This window comes from Sinocyclocheilus grahami, unplaced genomic scaffold (genome assembly GCF_001515645.1).
Source record: "Sinocyclocheilus grahami isolate Dianchi unplaced genomic scaffold, SAMN03320097.WGS_v1.1 scaffold15.1, whole genome shotgun sequence".
Classification (NCBI taxonomy): Eukaryota; Metazoa; Chordata; class Actinopteri; order Cypriniformes; family Cyprinidae; genus Sinocyclocheilus; species Sinocyclocheilus grahami.
This window is the reverse complement of record NW_015505194.1, coordinates 2820287-2835880: the sequence shown is the minus strand read 5'-3', so window position 1 is coordinate 2835880 and position 15594 is coordinate 2820287.

The following is a 15594-nucleotide window of genomic DNA, read 5'->3' as shown; positions in this document are numbered from 1 at the left end:
AAATGATGACAGTATTTTCATTTTTGGGTGAACTATCCCTTTAAGGTTTGCATCTTTGACCGGCCAAGTTAGGATGATTAAAAGAGGATCAGCCAACCAAAACAGTCTATTTGCACTATCCAAAGATTTACTTTTATTGCTTAAACCTGACGCCCACCTTGGTGGTTGTTGATTTTTCAGTGAAACATCATGGGAATGAAGACACTACTTCAAGTGAATGTGCATTTTTGCTTTTCACAGTAATGAATGTCTCATTTGTAAGCAGAGAGGGAGTCATCTGAAGTTTAATCTGACTGATCCTGGGAGACGTCAGACAGGGGTGTATCGTTTGGAGGGTCAGAGTGTTAAAGCTCACCTCAGAGACCTCTCTGGACAGATGTACTGATGATACAAGAGGTTATACGTCAGCCATCATTGCTTTGTGTTTACTCTCTCTGCCCCGTGGCCATGCAGGCCTATTGTGCTCACAAATATGGTCTCGAGAGATACTGTCAGTCTGAACGTCTGCGATATCACTCGGCTAAATAGCTTCCAAAGCTCTGTCATGGAAACCATGCTTTCTCTCAATGACGCACACAAACTTCTTGAAGTTAAGAGCTTTTGTGGAACTCGAGTTGACCGGTTGCAATGGTGAAGGAGAAAATATTCCAGTTATGGGACAGCTGCTTACATTTGGTGTAAAACATCATAAATAAAGAGATGACTTGAAACATCTTTCACATTTTCAAAGTTTATGCATAGTTTCTGGATTCTTTTTAAGCTTTCTTGTAAGCAATAACCATCAGATGTCTATAGCTGATGTCTGAGCTGTCATGGCATGCACAAGTCTAGGAGATAAGTGAGTAAGATATGATCCATCTGACTGAGCAAATATCTACTCACTGCCCTATAAATGTAGGAGGGACAGGCCATTTCATTCCTGTTATTACTCATCAGGTTCTCCAGATTTAAAAACAACCTTGCACAACCCACCATTTTACTAAACTTTTTTTGCCTCTTTGCAAAATGGGGGTTATTTGTAAGATTGTTTGAACTCTAACTTGTACAAAAACTTAGTTTCTGTGAAGTGGGCGGTAGAAGTGCTACAGAAGGGTTTAAGAGGTTTATATCAGACAGAATAAACTGCATATTTGTGTACAAATAAAGCATTTTTTTTCTCTAAAAATAACCTGAGAATTCAGAAGTAGATAAACCAACTATGGAGAGAGGGAGAGACATAATTAAAATGTTAATATATTTATGGTATCATTTTATAAAATTTTTGTGAAAAAAAAAATATTATGAGAATTAAAGTATATGTACAAATGGGAAGTGTTTCATCTTTTTTTAAATGCTGGCAAAAAATTAGGGGGAAAAAATACATAGAGATATTGTTGACTGGATGATCTCTCTCTCTTTCTCTCTCTCTCTCTCTCTCTCTCTCTCTCTATATATATATATATACATTCTTAAATATTCAGAAAAGATATGTCATTAAATAATAATTTAAAAAAATCTTAATGTAACCAAAGAGTGTGTCTCATAATTTTAGTGTATATAAGGCTTCTCGAAATCTCAGATATCTGAAGTCTGTGGCAAATCATTCAGAGTACCAAACATAAATATTTTATTATTTTTCAGGATGAGTATATTAAGCCCCACTGTCTTAGATGGTCCCGAAGAACCCTAATAGACAGGAATACCTTTCCATACTCAACCAAAACAACCTCTCTCTCTGAGACCAGACAAGCGTTGGAGTGTTGATTCAGAGACACTTAACTATCTCGTTTATGTCTCTCTGCAAGTTATGTGCAAGAAAAGCTTTATTGAAGAGCATTAAATCAGCAGAATGGCATGTTCATCTGAATTCATCTCTAACCTGAGATCACAGGCCACACAGGATCATTAAGTAACCAAAGAGGCAGATTTGGTCTGCATATTTTGTCATGGACTACTTTGTATGACTATTTTGAGCCTGAATGTAGTAATTCATCCTTAAACTGGCCTTGAATTAGAACAAAACAGCTGTACCATTTCAGATGTAGGATTACAACGGACTGTGACCACCTGTGCAGCTGTTTCAGTAATCCACTCTTTACCTGTAATATCAGAGTAGAGCCATTAGACCCGAGACACTGAGTCAGCGTGCCAGGATCATGGCCAGCAGATCTCACAGATGAAAGGAGATCTGTTTCCACAGGTTCCCGTATTGTGCAAGTTGATAAATATCTTTCAATGTCAGAGAACGTTTTCTGAGTCCGTTCTGTCATCTTTCTAGCAGAAGGTCATGGTGTGCAAGCTTCCTTTTAATGTGTTTCCATGCACAATGTAATTTGCATTCCTGACTTTAGTTAGCGGTAAAAAAGAAACACAGTGTTCTGAATTATTTTGCCACTTCATTCTACTCCTGAAGATTCACACCATATTTGGCCAGTCTGAACATCAGGTTCTTCGATGTAGGGAACATTGTGTGACATAAGTGTCTTCATTGTTAATTCCACAGTTAATTGGCACCTCTGATGTGCATATGCTTAAACAGAATAGCATGATAGCTATATTGTTAAGTATAAATTCAGGAAACTCTAGGAATATATAAGCTGTCACTTTACAAACACAAACTTTAATTAACATCCTTATTTTAAAGAATAAATTTAAAGTTTATGTTTGTAGATTTTTGGTTTGAATATGGTTTAAAAATTTGTAAAATGTTCAGAACTTAAGGAAAGTTATACTGGTGCCACAATACAACATTAATGTTGCCTTTCTGCAAATAATTAAATTGAATTAACTGGTAACACTTTACAAAAAGGTTCCATTAGTTAGTGTTAGTTCATGTATTAACTAACATGAACAAACAATGAACAGTACATTTATTACAGTATTTATTAATCTTTGCTAATGTTAGTTAATGAAAATACAGTTGTTCAGTGTTAGTTTATGTTAGTTCACAGTGCAATAACTAATGTTAACAAGTACAACTTTTAATTTGAATAATTCATTAGTAAATGTTGCAATTAACATGAACTAAGATTAATAAATGCTGCAGAAGTATTTCATTCTTAATTCATTCTTAGTTCATGTTAACTAAAGTAGTTAATTAATGTTAACTCATGAACCTTATTGTAAAGTGTTACCAATTAACTTTTGAATGAAATTAACCTGATCAAAAGTGACAGTACAGACATTTATAATGTTACAATAGATTTCTATTTCAAATAAATGCTGTTCTTTTGAACTTTCTATTCATCAAATAAGCTTGGGAAAAAAATCTATGGCAATTTCCAAAATATTATCGATCAGAAAAAAAACAAAGTTTTTCAACTTTGATAATAATAAGAATCATATCAATAATTGAATACCAATAATAATTAATAACATTTGACCACCAAATCAGCATATTAAAATGATTTCTGAAGGATCATGTGACACTGAAGACTGGAGTAATATCTGAAAATCAATAAACTACATTTTAAAATATATTACAATTGAAAAGAGTTCTTTTCAATTTTAATAATATTTCACAATATTACTGTTTTTGCTGTATTTTGATCAAAAAAAGGCAGCCTTGTAACTTCTACATTACATCTACATTTTTTGTAGAGAAAATTATATTTTTAAGAAAATCGAATTGCATCATCTTGGTAATTTCATAACCAGACATTTATTAACCTCAGTGGTGTCGTAGTCTGTTCTCAGGATGTAGTTAAAATTCGGTCTTGCTCTTTCCTCTTGTAACTTAAAAATGGACTTGACATCATTGTACACTGGCTAACTGATTAATTATCATCTGTTAGTTGTTTATCGCAGAAGTGGAAACATCTGTACAATTTCTACAGGAGCGCGGCCTTGTTGACCCAGGCGGCAGGAGTCCACATGCCGTCATTATTCCTGAGAGCTTTCACCATTATGCTACTGTAATCCAAAAAATATAGTCATTCAAATACATTTTAAAATTCTAATGTATTTAATAATTCGAAAAATATTTATTTTATTATGAATTTTAATAATGTAATTCAACGGGATCTGTGCAGCAGGGCTGCATTTCCTTTAAGTCTTCATTAATTCAAAATGAATGTCATAAACTCTCCTGTGTTTCCTTTTATTATTTGTAGAACAGAACATAACCAAAAGAAATGTACTACTGTGGTTTACTAAAATATTAGTTCTCTCCAGTGTCTATTATTTTAACCATACTATTGTTAAAATAAATGATTTACATTTGTGATGATGACTTCTTGACAAAAAAGAATGTTAAGCCATTTCCTCTCGATATACCAATGAACATTCCACCTACACATACACATACACAAACACTCCAATCCCAAAGTACCAACTCTAATAAACACGACTGCACAACCCATATTAGGGAATATTGGAAGTTCACCTGCCATGCCCACATTCCTGACATACTATACTATAGGAAAATATCCCAGGAGACATTTACACACACACTGAGTCATTCCAAGCAGACGGAACATCACTTTTATTTATCTTGCTTCACTTAGCCGATGGGACGTTTTAAAAGTGGTAGTTTGGAAGCTAGTTGTGTCAATGGGATGGTACTTTAGCATCACTTCTGTAATACTTACTCAGGACTGTGCTATCCTTCTAAGTGTTGTCTGAAAGAACTGGCCCAGACGTGCTTGACATCCCAAAGCTCAGCCATTGCGCATCAACAAACATGCAATTAGCCAGAAATATTCTCGCACAGACTTGGTGTAAAGGGGTGTCAACCTTGTTCTATAGGTAATCATACTCATGGATATAATTTACTCAGGTACACACTTGTACTGTATTCTTCTGTTTTTCAGGATATCAGAATCAGAATTAGCTTTATTCGCCAAGCGTGTGCAAACACACAAGGAATTTATTTGTTTGTTTGAGCTCTTGGTACATATACAGTATATATATGGCATGGGGGGAAAACAGTTTTTTTTGTCTAGATGTTCTAGTGCATAGAGATCTGTAGCGTCTGCCTGAGGGGAGAAGTGCAGACAGGTTGTGGCGCGAGGTCAAAGGGGTCTGTTATGCTGCTAAGTTTGAGCTGCTAATTTATTAAATATGTTTGTGTGCTTGATGACTAAGTGCACAGAATCCATGCCCTCTAATAATTGTATCTTTAAAGAAATGTGCTTACATTGTTGTTTTTCCATAACATTTTAGTTGTATACCCAGCATTTATTTCTCAGTGCTTGAATATATAGTTGCTAAAAGATGTGGCATTTGGGGTCCTTTTAGGTTCATTGACATCGCTTAATAAAAATCGCAAAGTCATTTAGAGCATAGAGGCTGACCGTAAAGAAATAGAACAACACTATATTTTTCAAGAAATGGAAAGACAGTAACGTAAAATGGGATATTTTAGTGACATTAATGAGACATTTTTCTTAATGTTAGTAAGATGATTTTGGAAACACAATACTGTATGGCCTCTTGTAAGGCAATAACTTTTTCCAGTAACCTATAACTACTAAAGCCAAGTCATTGATAATGTGTAGACAGTTTGAATATATCTTTAGCTTTGAAAAAGTAATACTGAAAGATCTGGCTTCCCAGAAAGGTATTTTTCCGGCATTACTCTCCACCATAATATCAACAGCATTTTTAGACTCTGCAGCTTTTGATTAGGATGACCTTTGTTTTGTGATATCCTTGCTCTTTCAATACTTCCATTGTTTTCTGGCTACACACTATATGTAATGGAAGAAATTTGTTTTATTTATCGGACTTTGTTGACATAAGTCATTTGGCAAACCGTGGGAGTATTTATGCTATTGCTAAGGGTTACTGTGACTTGAAGTTCTAATATTGTGAGATACCTGACATAACAGAGACATCCTGGAGACCACGGCAAGGTCATGAGATAAGAACACTGGCAACTGTGAAAATGAAGTGAAATTGTTATATAGCTTTTAATGGATATTGGCCTTTTGATATATAAAAATATTAAATTTTTTGTTTTCTTACAAATAATATGATCATCTTTTGCTGTTATACATTGTCCTAAATAATATAATATAATATAACTCTATAATATAAAAATTACTGTAATTATTTTTGTATGCCCAAAGTAAAGATATGCTGGGAGTTTGATATACCTTTGTTATCCCAGCCAGTCCGGTAACAGCAATTGCCATTGAAATATGAATGATATATGATCACATGTAAGCAACATGATTTATGCAGTAAATCCAGAAGAAACTCCAGCACAATCAGCAGATTTTAAACAGCTCATGACAGATGTCACTAGCTAAAGCTCACAGCGATTGGCTGCCACCAGCGTTTTCACTTTACATTTGCATAACTTTGAGCATTCCTCAACTTTTGGGTGCTGTTGTCCTCTTTTTTGACGGTTTTAAACAACCCGCTATAAATCCCATAATTCCCACACTTGCATGCATTTTGGTGGACATCTCTCATTACGTAATGGTGCACAGAAACATTTCGGTAGCACTTTATTTTACAGTACGTGTACTTCCCTGGTACATGCATGGCAAATATCTTGTACCTATACAGGCAAATGAGTGGTAACACAAGGTACTTACCTGAAGTTATGTACATGGTAACAAATAAGAAACACGGCTGTACTTAACAGTCATACATGCATGGTAATTATTTTGTACATACAGACAAGTGTGGGTACTTACAGGTAGTGCCCGTACATGGTAACTAATTAGATACTTTACTGTACTTACTAATGTATATACATGGTAAATATGTAGTACTTACGGACAAGTGGGTACAAACAGGCACCTCCTTACAGTATCCGTATATGGTAACTAATAAGACACATAGCTGTACATACTAATGATACGTACATGGTAAATGTGTAGCACCAACGGAAAAATGTGGTATTATGTGGTAACAAACAAGAAACATGCTGTACTTGGTATATACGGTACACTTGGTAAGTCCTAACCTTACCTAATAAAAAGAGGACTATTTTTCAATTGCTTGAGTAGGACTGTTAATGCTAAATTGCTCTCCACAACAGTGCTTACAAAGTTTGAAGAACTGGTAATTCCTGTGTAATGTTTATGTAAAATGGTGCACTTTATTTTACAGTCCTTTTTCCATATACTTCTTATGTATGTACTGGTGTATGTATCTATTAGTTAATGTACAGAATAAGTTATGCGGTACTCAAGTTGGGGGGTATAAACATGGACCACGGTACTTATTGAGTAATTGATGGTAAGGGTACGTAAGCGATTTCTGGTAGCCAATGTTGACATTTGAAATCACCAAAACAAACATGCCCCTACCCCAAAAGTGTGTTGCCCCAACCCAGGCAACGATTAGTTCTGTGAAACAAACCAAAACCTGTGTCTTGTTTGTTACCACATAATACCACATTTTTCCATTGGTGCTACACATTTACCATGTACATATCATTAGTATGTACAGCTATGTGTCTTACTAGTTACCATATACGGATACTGTAAGGACGTGCCTGTTTGTACCCACTTGTCTGTAAGTACTACATATTTACCATGTATATACATTAGTAAGTACAGTAAAGTATGTAATTAGTTACCATGTACGGGCACTACCTGTAAGTACCCACACTTGTCTGTATGTACAAAATAATTACCATGCATGTATGACTGTTAAGTACAGTCGTGTTTCTTATTTGTTACCATGTACATAACTTCAGGTAAGTACCTTGTGTTACCACTCATTTGCCTGTAAGTACAAGATATTTGCCATGTATGTACCAGGGAAGTACACATACTGTAAAATATAGTGCTACCTGTATGGCTAATATATGTAGATAAATAAATAAATAAATTAATTAATGATGAATTATTTCTTGTCAAAACATTATTCAGATTTTAAACATTAAATATGTACATACACATGAGACTCACCCATAAAACTAAGTTTCTGAACATTTGCCCAGCTTAAATAAGATAAAAGATTCTGAAGAACAACACTCCCATGCTGAGTAGTGTTGTCTCACTTGCGGTATTCCCCTGTCAAACTATCTTTTTGTTTTATCCTTCCTACTGTGTCTGTAAGGAAACGATGAGCTGTGGGAAGGGGTGTAATGAATAATGCGTGAGAAAACATTTTTAAAGCACATGCGCTGTCACGACAGGTTTAGCTCAAACTGTTGTTTTTTTGGACGATGAGCATCGTCTACACAACAACAGAAGAAACAACAGTTGCGGTGAATATATTCAGGTCTTCACCAAGGATATAGCATTTCCCCCCCAAAGGCATTCATCCTTCAACATGTTGATTCTTGGGGCAGCCAAGCTTTCATCAGCTTTATTAAAGACATTTTGATGAAAAAAGTGGTCCCACCCTTTGAGAGTGAGAGCACAGCTGGAGCATTGTGCCTGTCCATTAGGGGTCTTCCTGAAGATTTAATCCAAAAATAGGTCTTCGTCTCATTGAATAAACTCAGCATGCTGTGTTCTCATGCTTACCATCTGTATATACAGATGCTTTTGTATATACAGTTGCAACCAAGGATGCAATGGTTTTGTCTGCAGCAAATGGAGAATACTAAAGTTCATTAGAAAAGCGGATTTCTCAATGAGTGCCACCAAAAAGTTTTCACTGACAGCAAGTCATGTTGCTCCTATGACCCTTGTTAATGACTCTTGAGATCATTTACTCCACTGGAATTCTTTAGGAGGCCGTACATCCATTCACACATTCCTTGATATTCAGGTCAAGTCACACCTTACTGCATTAGTTGCTGTGGTGTCAACAAGGTCATATTAATAAGCATCAAAGAATTAAAATAAAATTTTATAATATAATTTGATGGAAGGTGGCTCCATTTGGGATTTTTAAATTTTTTTTATTCTTTTAAAGATTATTCTGAAACTCTTATTCTTTGAATTCAGATTTATTTTCTTAATTTGTTCTTTTTATATTATTCTATGACATTCATATTTTGTCCTTTGTATAAGTCACTGTATAAAGTTTCACTTAGTTACAAGTCCTGTGGAGTCTTCATTTCATCATATATGACTTTTGCAAAACTTGTATGTGTGTTCCAGAAATGTGAAAGAGGTGGCACATACTTTTAATCAATAACATTCAGTTTCCGATTATGAGATGAGTAATTCACCCACAGGGGGGAAAAAAGCACAGATGGTTTATCACCACAATGCACTTTTTAAAAAATATGATTAGAGAGATGAATCATTTGATTCTTGACTGATCTTTTCAACAATTAAAACCCTGATTTTGGTATGTGTTTTATTGAATTCATGTGGTTATTTTGAAAATTGTTTGTCTTATGAATGCTAAATTACTCATACGCCACAGAATGTAGAATTTTGTGCAGAATTTTCAAGGACATCCTTGGAGAGACTAAATGTGCTAGGAATTACGCAAAAATCCTCTCTCTTCCTCTCACTCTTTCATGTTTTTTTTGTTGTTGTTTTTTTTGCTTTTTTGCTTTGCTGTCAAACTAGCTTTTTGCAGCTTTTTCTAATACATCACATTGTGGCATAAAAATGCATTCACGCATTTTGGGTCTAATAGTCCATTCCCAGTGGATGTCATTGGCAGGCTTTGTTTAGTCTCTCATCAGCGGTGCACTCAGCTGGATCTTGTTTTCATTCACTTAATTGATGTATTGTGCCGAAAACAAACATGTCTACTGCTTTCAAAATGCTTTGCAGAAAGCAGATGACCATCCACATATCTCAGAAATTGCAGAAAAAACACTCGTAACCTATTGTTTCAAGTCACGGTACAGAGCATAATGAGCACAAAATGCAGGATCAGTGTGTATCACAATGTTCTCTATTGAGTATAGACAACTAACCAGTCATGAATGTTGTGGTAGGGTGACCATACGTCCTCTTATTGTCCTGGCCGGAATTTCTAAATTGCCTAAAATGTTCAGGTGTTGGCTTTGTTTTCCTGTATTGTTTTCATTGCTAAAGGTAATGACTAAGAAAAGTATTTTGACTAATAGCGTGCAGGCATCATACATAATCGACCAGTCGTGGCATGTGAGAAGGTGGGATCTACAGAGAATGATCAAAACAATGGAAATACAGTGTATGAGGACTGTAAATACAAAAAAAATACAAAAAAATAAATTTATATAAAATGTATAATAAAACAAAAAAGTGCACAAAATAAATAAATAAGTCTTGAGGTTAATCACAGTTATTGTATTCTATTGACAACAATAATTTTATAGATAGATAGATAGATAGATAGATGATACTATGATGCATTTATTAATGATAATATCTAAAGAAGAAAAGAAGTGGGGGTCTTATTTCTGGGGGTCCATGGCATTTGAAAACCCTATTCTAGTGAATATGCTGAGGCCCAGACTAGGCTGTATCAAGTGGGCCCTCAGTGCCATCTCAGAAGTGTTAATCTTTAGCATTTCTTTGACTTTGCTAGGAGACCCATCAGAGGAATGCATCTCGTTTAAGAAAAACAAAGCTGTAATAAATTAGTCTTTTTTACGACTGTAGTAATTCTTGACCGAGGCTATTATTTCTGTTGCCTGTAATCTGACCTTGCCAAGCACATAATCTTGGCTTTTTTCCATGTCCTCATGCCTCCAGTCACACTGTGTACCCAAGGACCCATTATCACGCTCATCACAAATAAAACGTCTGTATTCACTTTGCTGCATTTCATCTCATTTTCAGTTGTGCATCAGTGACTTTTGGTAATTTGTAGAATTACATGTGGGCCACATTTTATCACTTCATTTATTTATGAGATTCAATTGTTTAAGAATGGATTTTTATTGTAGCCGTCTGGATGTTTTCGGTACAATGGATAATGCTTTACAGAGACGCTCTGCTATTAGAACGGTTGTGGGTGCAACTATGAATATGAAACTCCCACAGTGTAGTGAGATACAGCAGCAAATATTACAAAATTGCTAAGTGATTATTATATAAACATGATTTGACAATGCAGAACATCATGATAAAACCTCACAGGGCCTAGATTAGCAGTGAAAACCACGTAAGGAAGAGTGAGGTCCAGATATGGTTCTGCCTTTTTCAGCTATTGTTTGTAGGGGTCAAACTATTGCAAATGTTTTGTTGCCAAGCGATAAAACAACCAGCATGAGACCAGGCTGGATCTTTTGTCTAACTGGCCTCTAATACTTCTCCTGACTCACTTCCCAAGGAAAACAAACAGGAAATTTCAAAAAGGCTGTCCTGATATAAGGAGACGACAGGAGACAGCTGACATATTGGACATGTTGCTCATTATACATGAAGTTTTTGTGGATATTTACTGCTTTTGAACACTTTAAGATGCCTGTTATAAAACCCTTAAAATGTAATGCTTGTTTGGAAGGTTTTGATCTTCTCATCTTTTATTTTCTTGAGCCAGAACCTTAAAACAGTCAGCATTAATGGCTGGCAGGATTTTTAGGTTACATAATCCCATTGTCTACCCAGACTATAATCGCAGACTTGCCACTGCTGTAACAAATTGAGACCATTCCGTGAAACATACTTAATGGAGTTATAAACGGACAAGGGGTCCTTTCCTTCTCTCCGGCAATGCGTGGAGTCACAGAGGGTCATATTTGCTTGGGTTTCCAAGCACAAAAGCAGTCAAGGCCTGTGCTTCACTTACAAACTTTGACACCTAAATACATGTCAATTTGTTTGAGCAAGTCTGGAATGGGTTTGATCATGGCAATGAATAAAATGTAGTTCAAAACAAGAAATTAAAAAAAGAAATGCACAACAACAACACCCTCAACAAAAAAAATCATAGTGTGAATTTGTTTGTTTCTTTCTTGTAAAACAAATCCACTTTTTTACACAATAAGTACAAAAACGTCATAATTTTACAATCTAAAACTAAATAACATAACTTTATTTAAATGCTCATTTTGTTTTTATTTTACATCTAAATATTTTCTATGTAACAATAAAATAGAATAAATTCTCTGAAAAGCCTGTGGTATATCATAGCAGGGGGACTGTTCCTTGAAAAACCCTCTGTTCAGCATCAACTAAGCGCTAAAGTAAAAACAAATCCCAATGTACTTGAAGTACTATGATGTAATCATAATGGATGCCCACGATTGCATGAAGCCGGACATTTTGTTTTCAATTTATATGATTATTAGGAAATTTGCTATGGCAGTCACTGGCTTATAAAATATTTAAAAACACTAGAAGTAATCGTTTATACTTAAGCCAAGGAGCCTTCAGAGTGTCCTGTTTTATGTAAACACCTAATAACTTTCTACAATAAAATTCCATTGTATTAAATTCCTGCACATAGTAACAATTTCTTCTTTGGTTTCTAACATCTGTAATTTTCACTTAGATTTTGTCACTTGGCAATAAAATACTGTGGACGGTTCCAGAGCCTTATGTTGGGTGGACACTTTATCAAGAAGCGCAACACATGCATATGTGCACCATCTGGGCATATTATGGGAGGAATAGCGGTCTTGTTCCTGGTTCTTTTCCTGTTTGCCGTTGACTTAACAGGGTCATCCTTCAAGATCTGCTCACTTTGTCCTCTCAATGGTCAGTCACATGGATCCGCTAAATCACCTACAGTTTCCTATTTTTGCCTCTCTACTTTGCAGAAGAAAAGCTCTAGTACTTATTAGTGGTAAAATCTCCTAAATTCTCAATTAAAGAAGACAAAAAGAGGGAAGGCCTTGGCTGAAACTAAATTTTCTGTTAGTGAGGACTTGGTCAGACAATATAATGCAATTCTCTTTAGTGCTTTACATGGATAAAATGCATTTCTTTTCAATTAAATTTCTTCCGTTTCCTGATGTATATTTTATTTAGTTTATTAAGAAGATTTTTAGGAGTGTTTTTACTGATTTGCATTTTTCTCTGTGATGACGTCATCGTCAACCAACCCCAGGTATGCAAGTGAGATAGGAAGTCCGACTCATTTCCACAAATTGATTTCAAGCATCCATCAGGTAATTTTAGACTCTCCAATTCTCTGTTGGAATGACATGATAGGCATAACATAATCACATGGTCTTTGATGAAACAAAGCTATCAAGCAAATCAAAAATATTAAATTTGTGTGTATCTTCAAAGTTTTTGCACATTTTAATAAAGTTCTGTTTATTAAAACCAACTTTTCTGCTATAAAAGTAATGTATTACTTTGCTCTGTGTCTGGTCCAATGAATCGCCTCTCAGTTCAATCAGTGAGTTGCTGACTCAAGAACCACTCGCATTGAATTAATTGTTCAGTCCGAATCATTACTGTTCAAGTCTTTCAGATCAGTTTTGTAAATCATTTACTGAAAAGAGACATCTACATTGAACAATTTGTTTGCTAATTGCAGTGATTTTCTGAGAGGTAAGCATGCAATCCTCAGTGCATAAAAACTGTTAAAAAAACTGGCACACTTTGGTTAAAACATTAAGTAAATTTGGTTGATAATTACACCTCGCAGATTACGTTATATTCATTTAGTACAGCAGCAGTTTTTTATATCAAGTCTGTGTTTCTGTTTGTATTCAGTTTGTGCAGGTAAATGTATGTGAGGGACAGAACTTTTTAATGACGTGCTGTGCTCCGTTTATTTTGTGCAGTCCAAATAACCCCTCAAAATCAAGATAAGTAAGCAAAGTTTCATCACTGTTATCATGACAACGGAGAGACAAGTAACAGCAGTAAGTTCAGACCAGTTATCTGAGGCTTTATTTTCAATAATTGATGTCTTGGGCTTGCTCACTGAGGGACTAAGCCTAGAAAATGTCATGCTCTACTATTGTGCTAACTGCTGTGAAGTTTATAAGCCCTGGTGACTAAGTATTGTTTGTCTGGCAGCCATGTACAATCACACCCAAAGTAGATAAGTACACTGGCTATGTGGGAAATGTGTTACACAGTCAAGACATTCAAAGCTGATTTCAGAAATCTCACAGGAAATATTATAGTCTTAACAAATTTTGCTGTGATATTTAAAGGAACAGTTCCCACAAAAATGAAAACACGTCATTCCAAAGTTATGATCCTGTTTTTTTTACATTTTTTATGTGGAATGGACAGTACGTTCTTTTGTTGAATGTAGATACAATGTCACTTCTTGGTAAAGGCCTGTTTACATGACAAAAGTTTGGTGTGAAATTTTATGCGATAAACGTTTTCATTTGAATGAACCGCAGTTCACAAACATTCACATGTTGTCAGTGCTACGGAATTTCATTACAGAGAGGAGTTCTAATCTCTTTTCCATCCAAATGCTATAAGAATAGTTAAGCTTTATTAAGATTTGTACTGTTGGTCATAAAAAATTGCGACTTGGTGGCTGTTTTAATAGATGTAAATACTGTTTTACTTTCTTCTCTGTGATAAGCAGGTGTCAGAAATGAAAAGCTGCACTGCACTTTGTGTACCAAGGTAACAGAGGTATTTCTGTGATTTTGCACTTTTTATTCAGACCCTCTGTTCTGTTCTGTTCTGTTTTTTTTTAATACACAGTGGTCTGAACAGAATAATTGCATTAGAAAATCAGACATAATTTTTATGCAGAAAATTTGTGTTGGTGTGAAGAGGCCTTAACTTTGCCGTCAATCTCCGAAATGACCAATAAAACATAATAAAAGTAACTGATATGACTTGCATTTTCATTCAAATTTTCTGAAGTTGGTACAATAGTTTCCACATTCAATGTTCAGTGAATAACGAGAATAGTTAATGACTTGTATGGAATATTTTTATGATACTTTTATTTTATTTATTTATTTTGTCTGGAAAAGAGGGTTGCATACATTCTTCAACAATTTTCTGTTTATTTAAAAAAATTAATAAATAAAAATTGCAAATGTAAGAGCATATAGGTTTGTAATAACATAACAGTGAGTAATGACGCATTATTTTTCTTTCTGAGTGAACTATTCTTGTAGAATCATGGTTATTGTTTTTGTCTTTCTAGCCTCCTTTACGAAAACCGAGGCAGCAGTAATTACAGTAAGTGTGAAGATGTGAAGAGCACAGTCTATTTAGGAGAAGACTAATATTTAGATAACATTATCAGCCAGATTTCTGCTTGAGCTTGTTTAGGAAGTGATTAGAGCCTGGAGAGTAGCTGAGATGCACAAGCTGCACATGTGGTCCACATGTGTCTTTGCAAATGAGAGCTTCTATTGTTATGTGCTCTTTGCATACAAATGGGCAGATGAAATCAGCCATGTGAAAAAACACAAAATAGATATCCCAGAAGATACATGAGAGTGTTTAGAAGGAAAAGGCCAAGACAAGCAAAATAATATGGGGTTTGGACACTGAAAGAGTATCTACTGGCATGGCTAGGAATGTCAGGAATGTCTGCCGTCTGTGTTCGTCTTTGTCTAAAGGTGATTTTACTTTGTGAGCTAGACAATGGCTTTGTCGTCAGTGTTTTGTATCACTGTAAGGTTGCTGGGAATCCCCTCCCTCCCACCTGTCTTCCAATATCTGCCTCCCTCGACTGCAGGTGAGTCAACTTCCAGCTGCTCTGGACGGAGGTCAGAGAGTGTGCTGGAAAAATCAGTGAAAGGGAACATTGCAAGTCAGGTGGGGTGGATGATGGTTATGAAACCTTAAGCCCGACCCCCTCACTATTTCACAGAAATGCTCTCATCTGGATACCATGCGTACTACTGACCACATGCCTCCA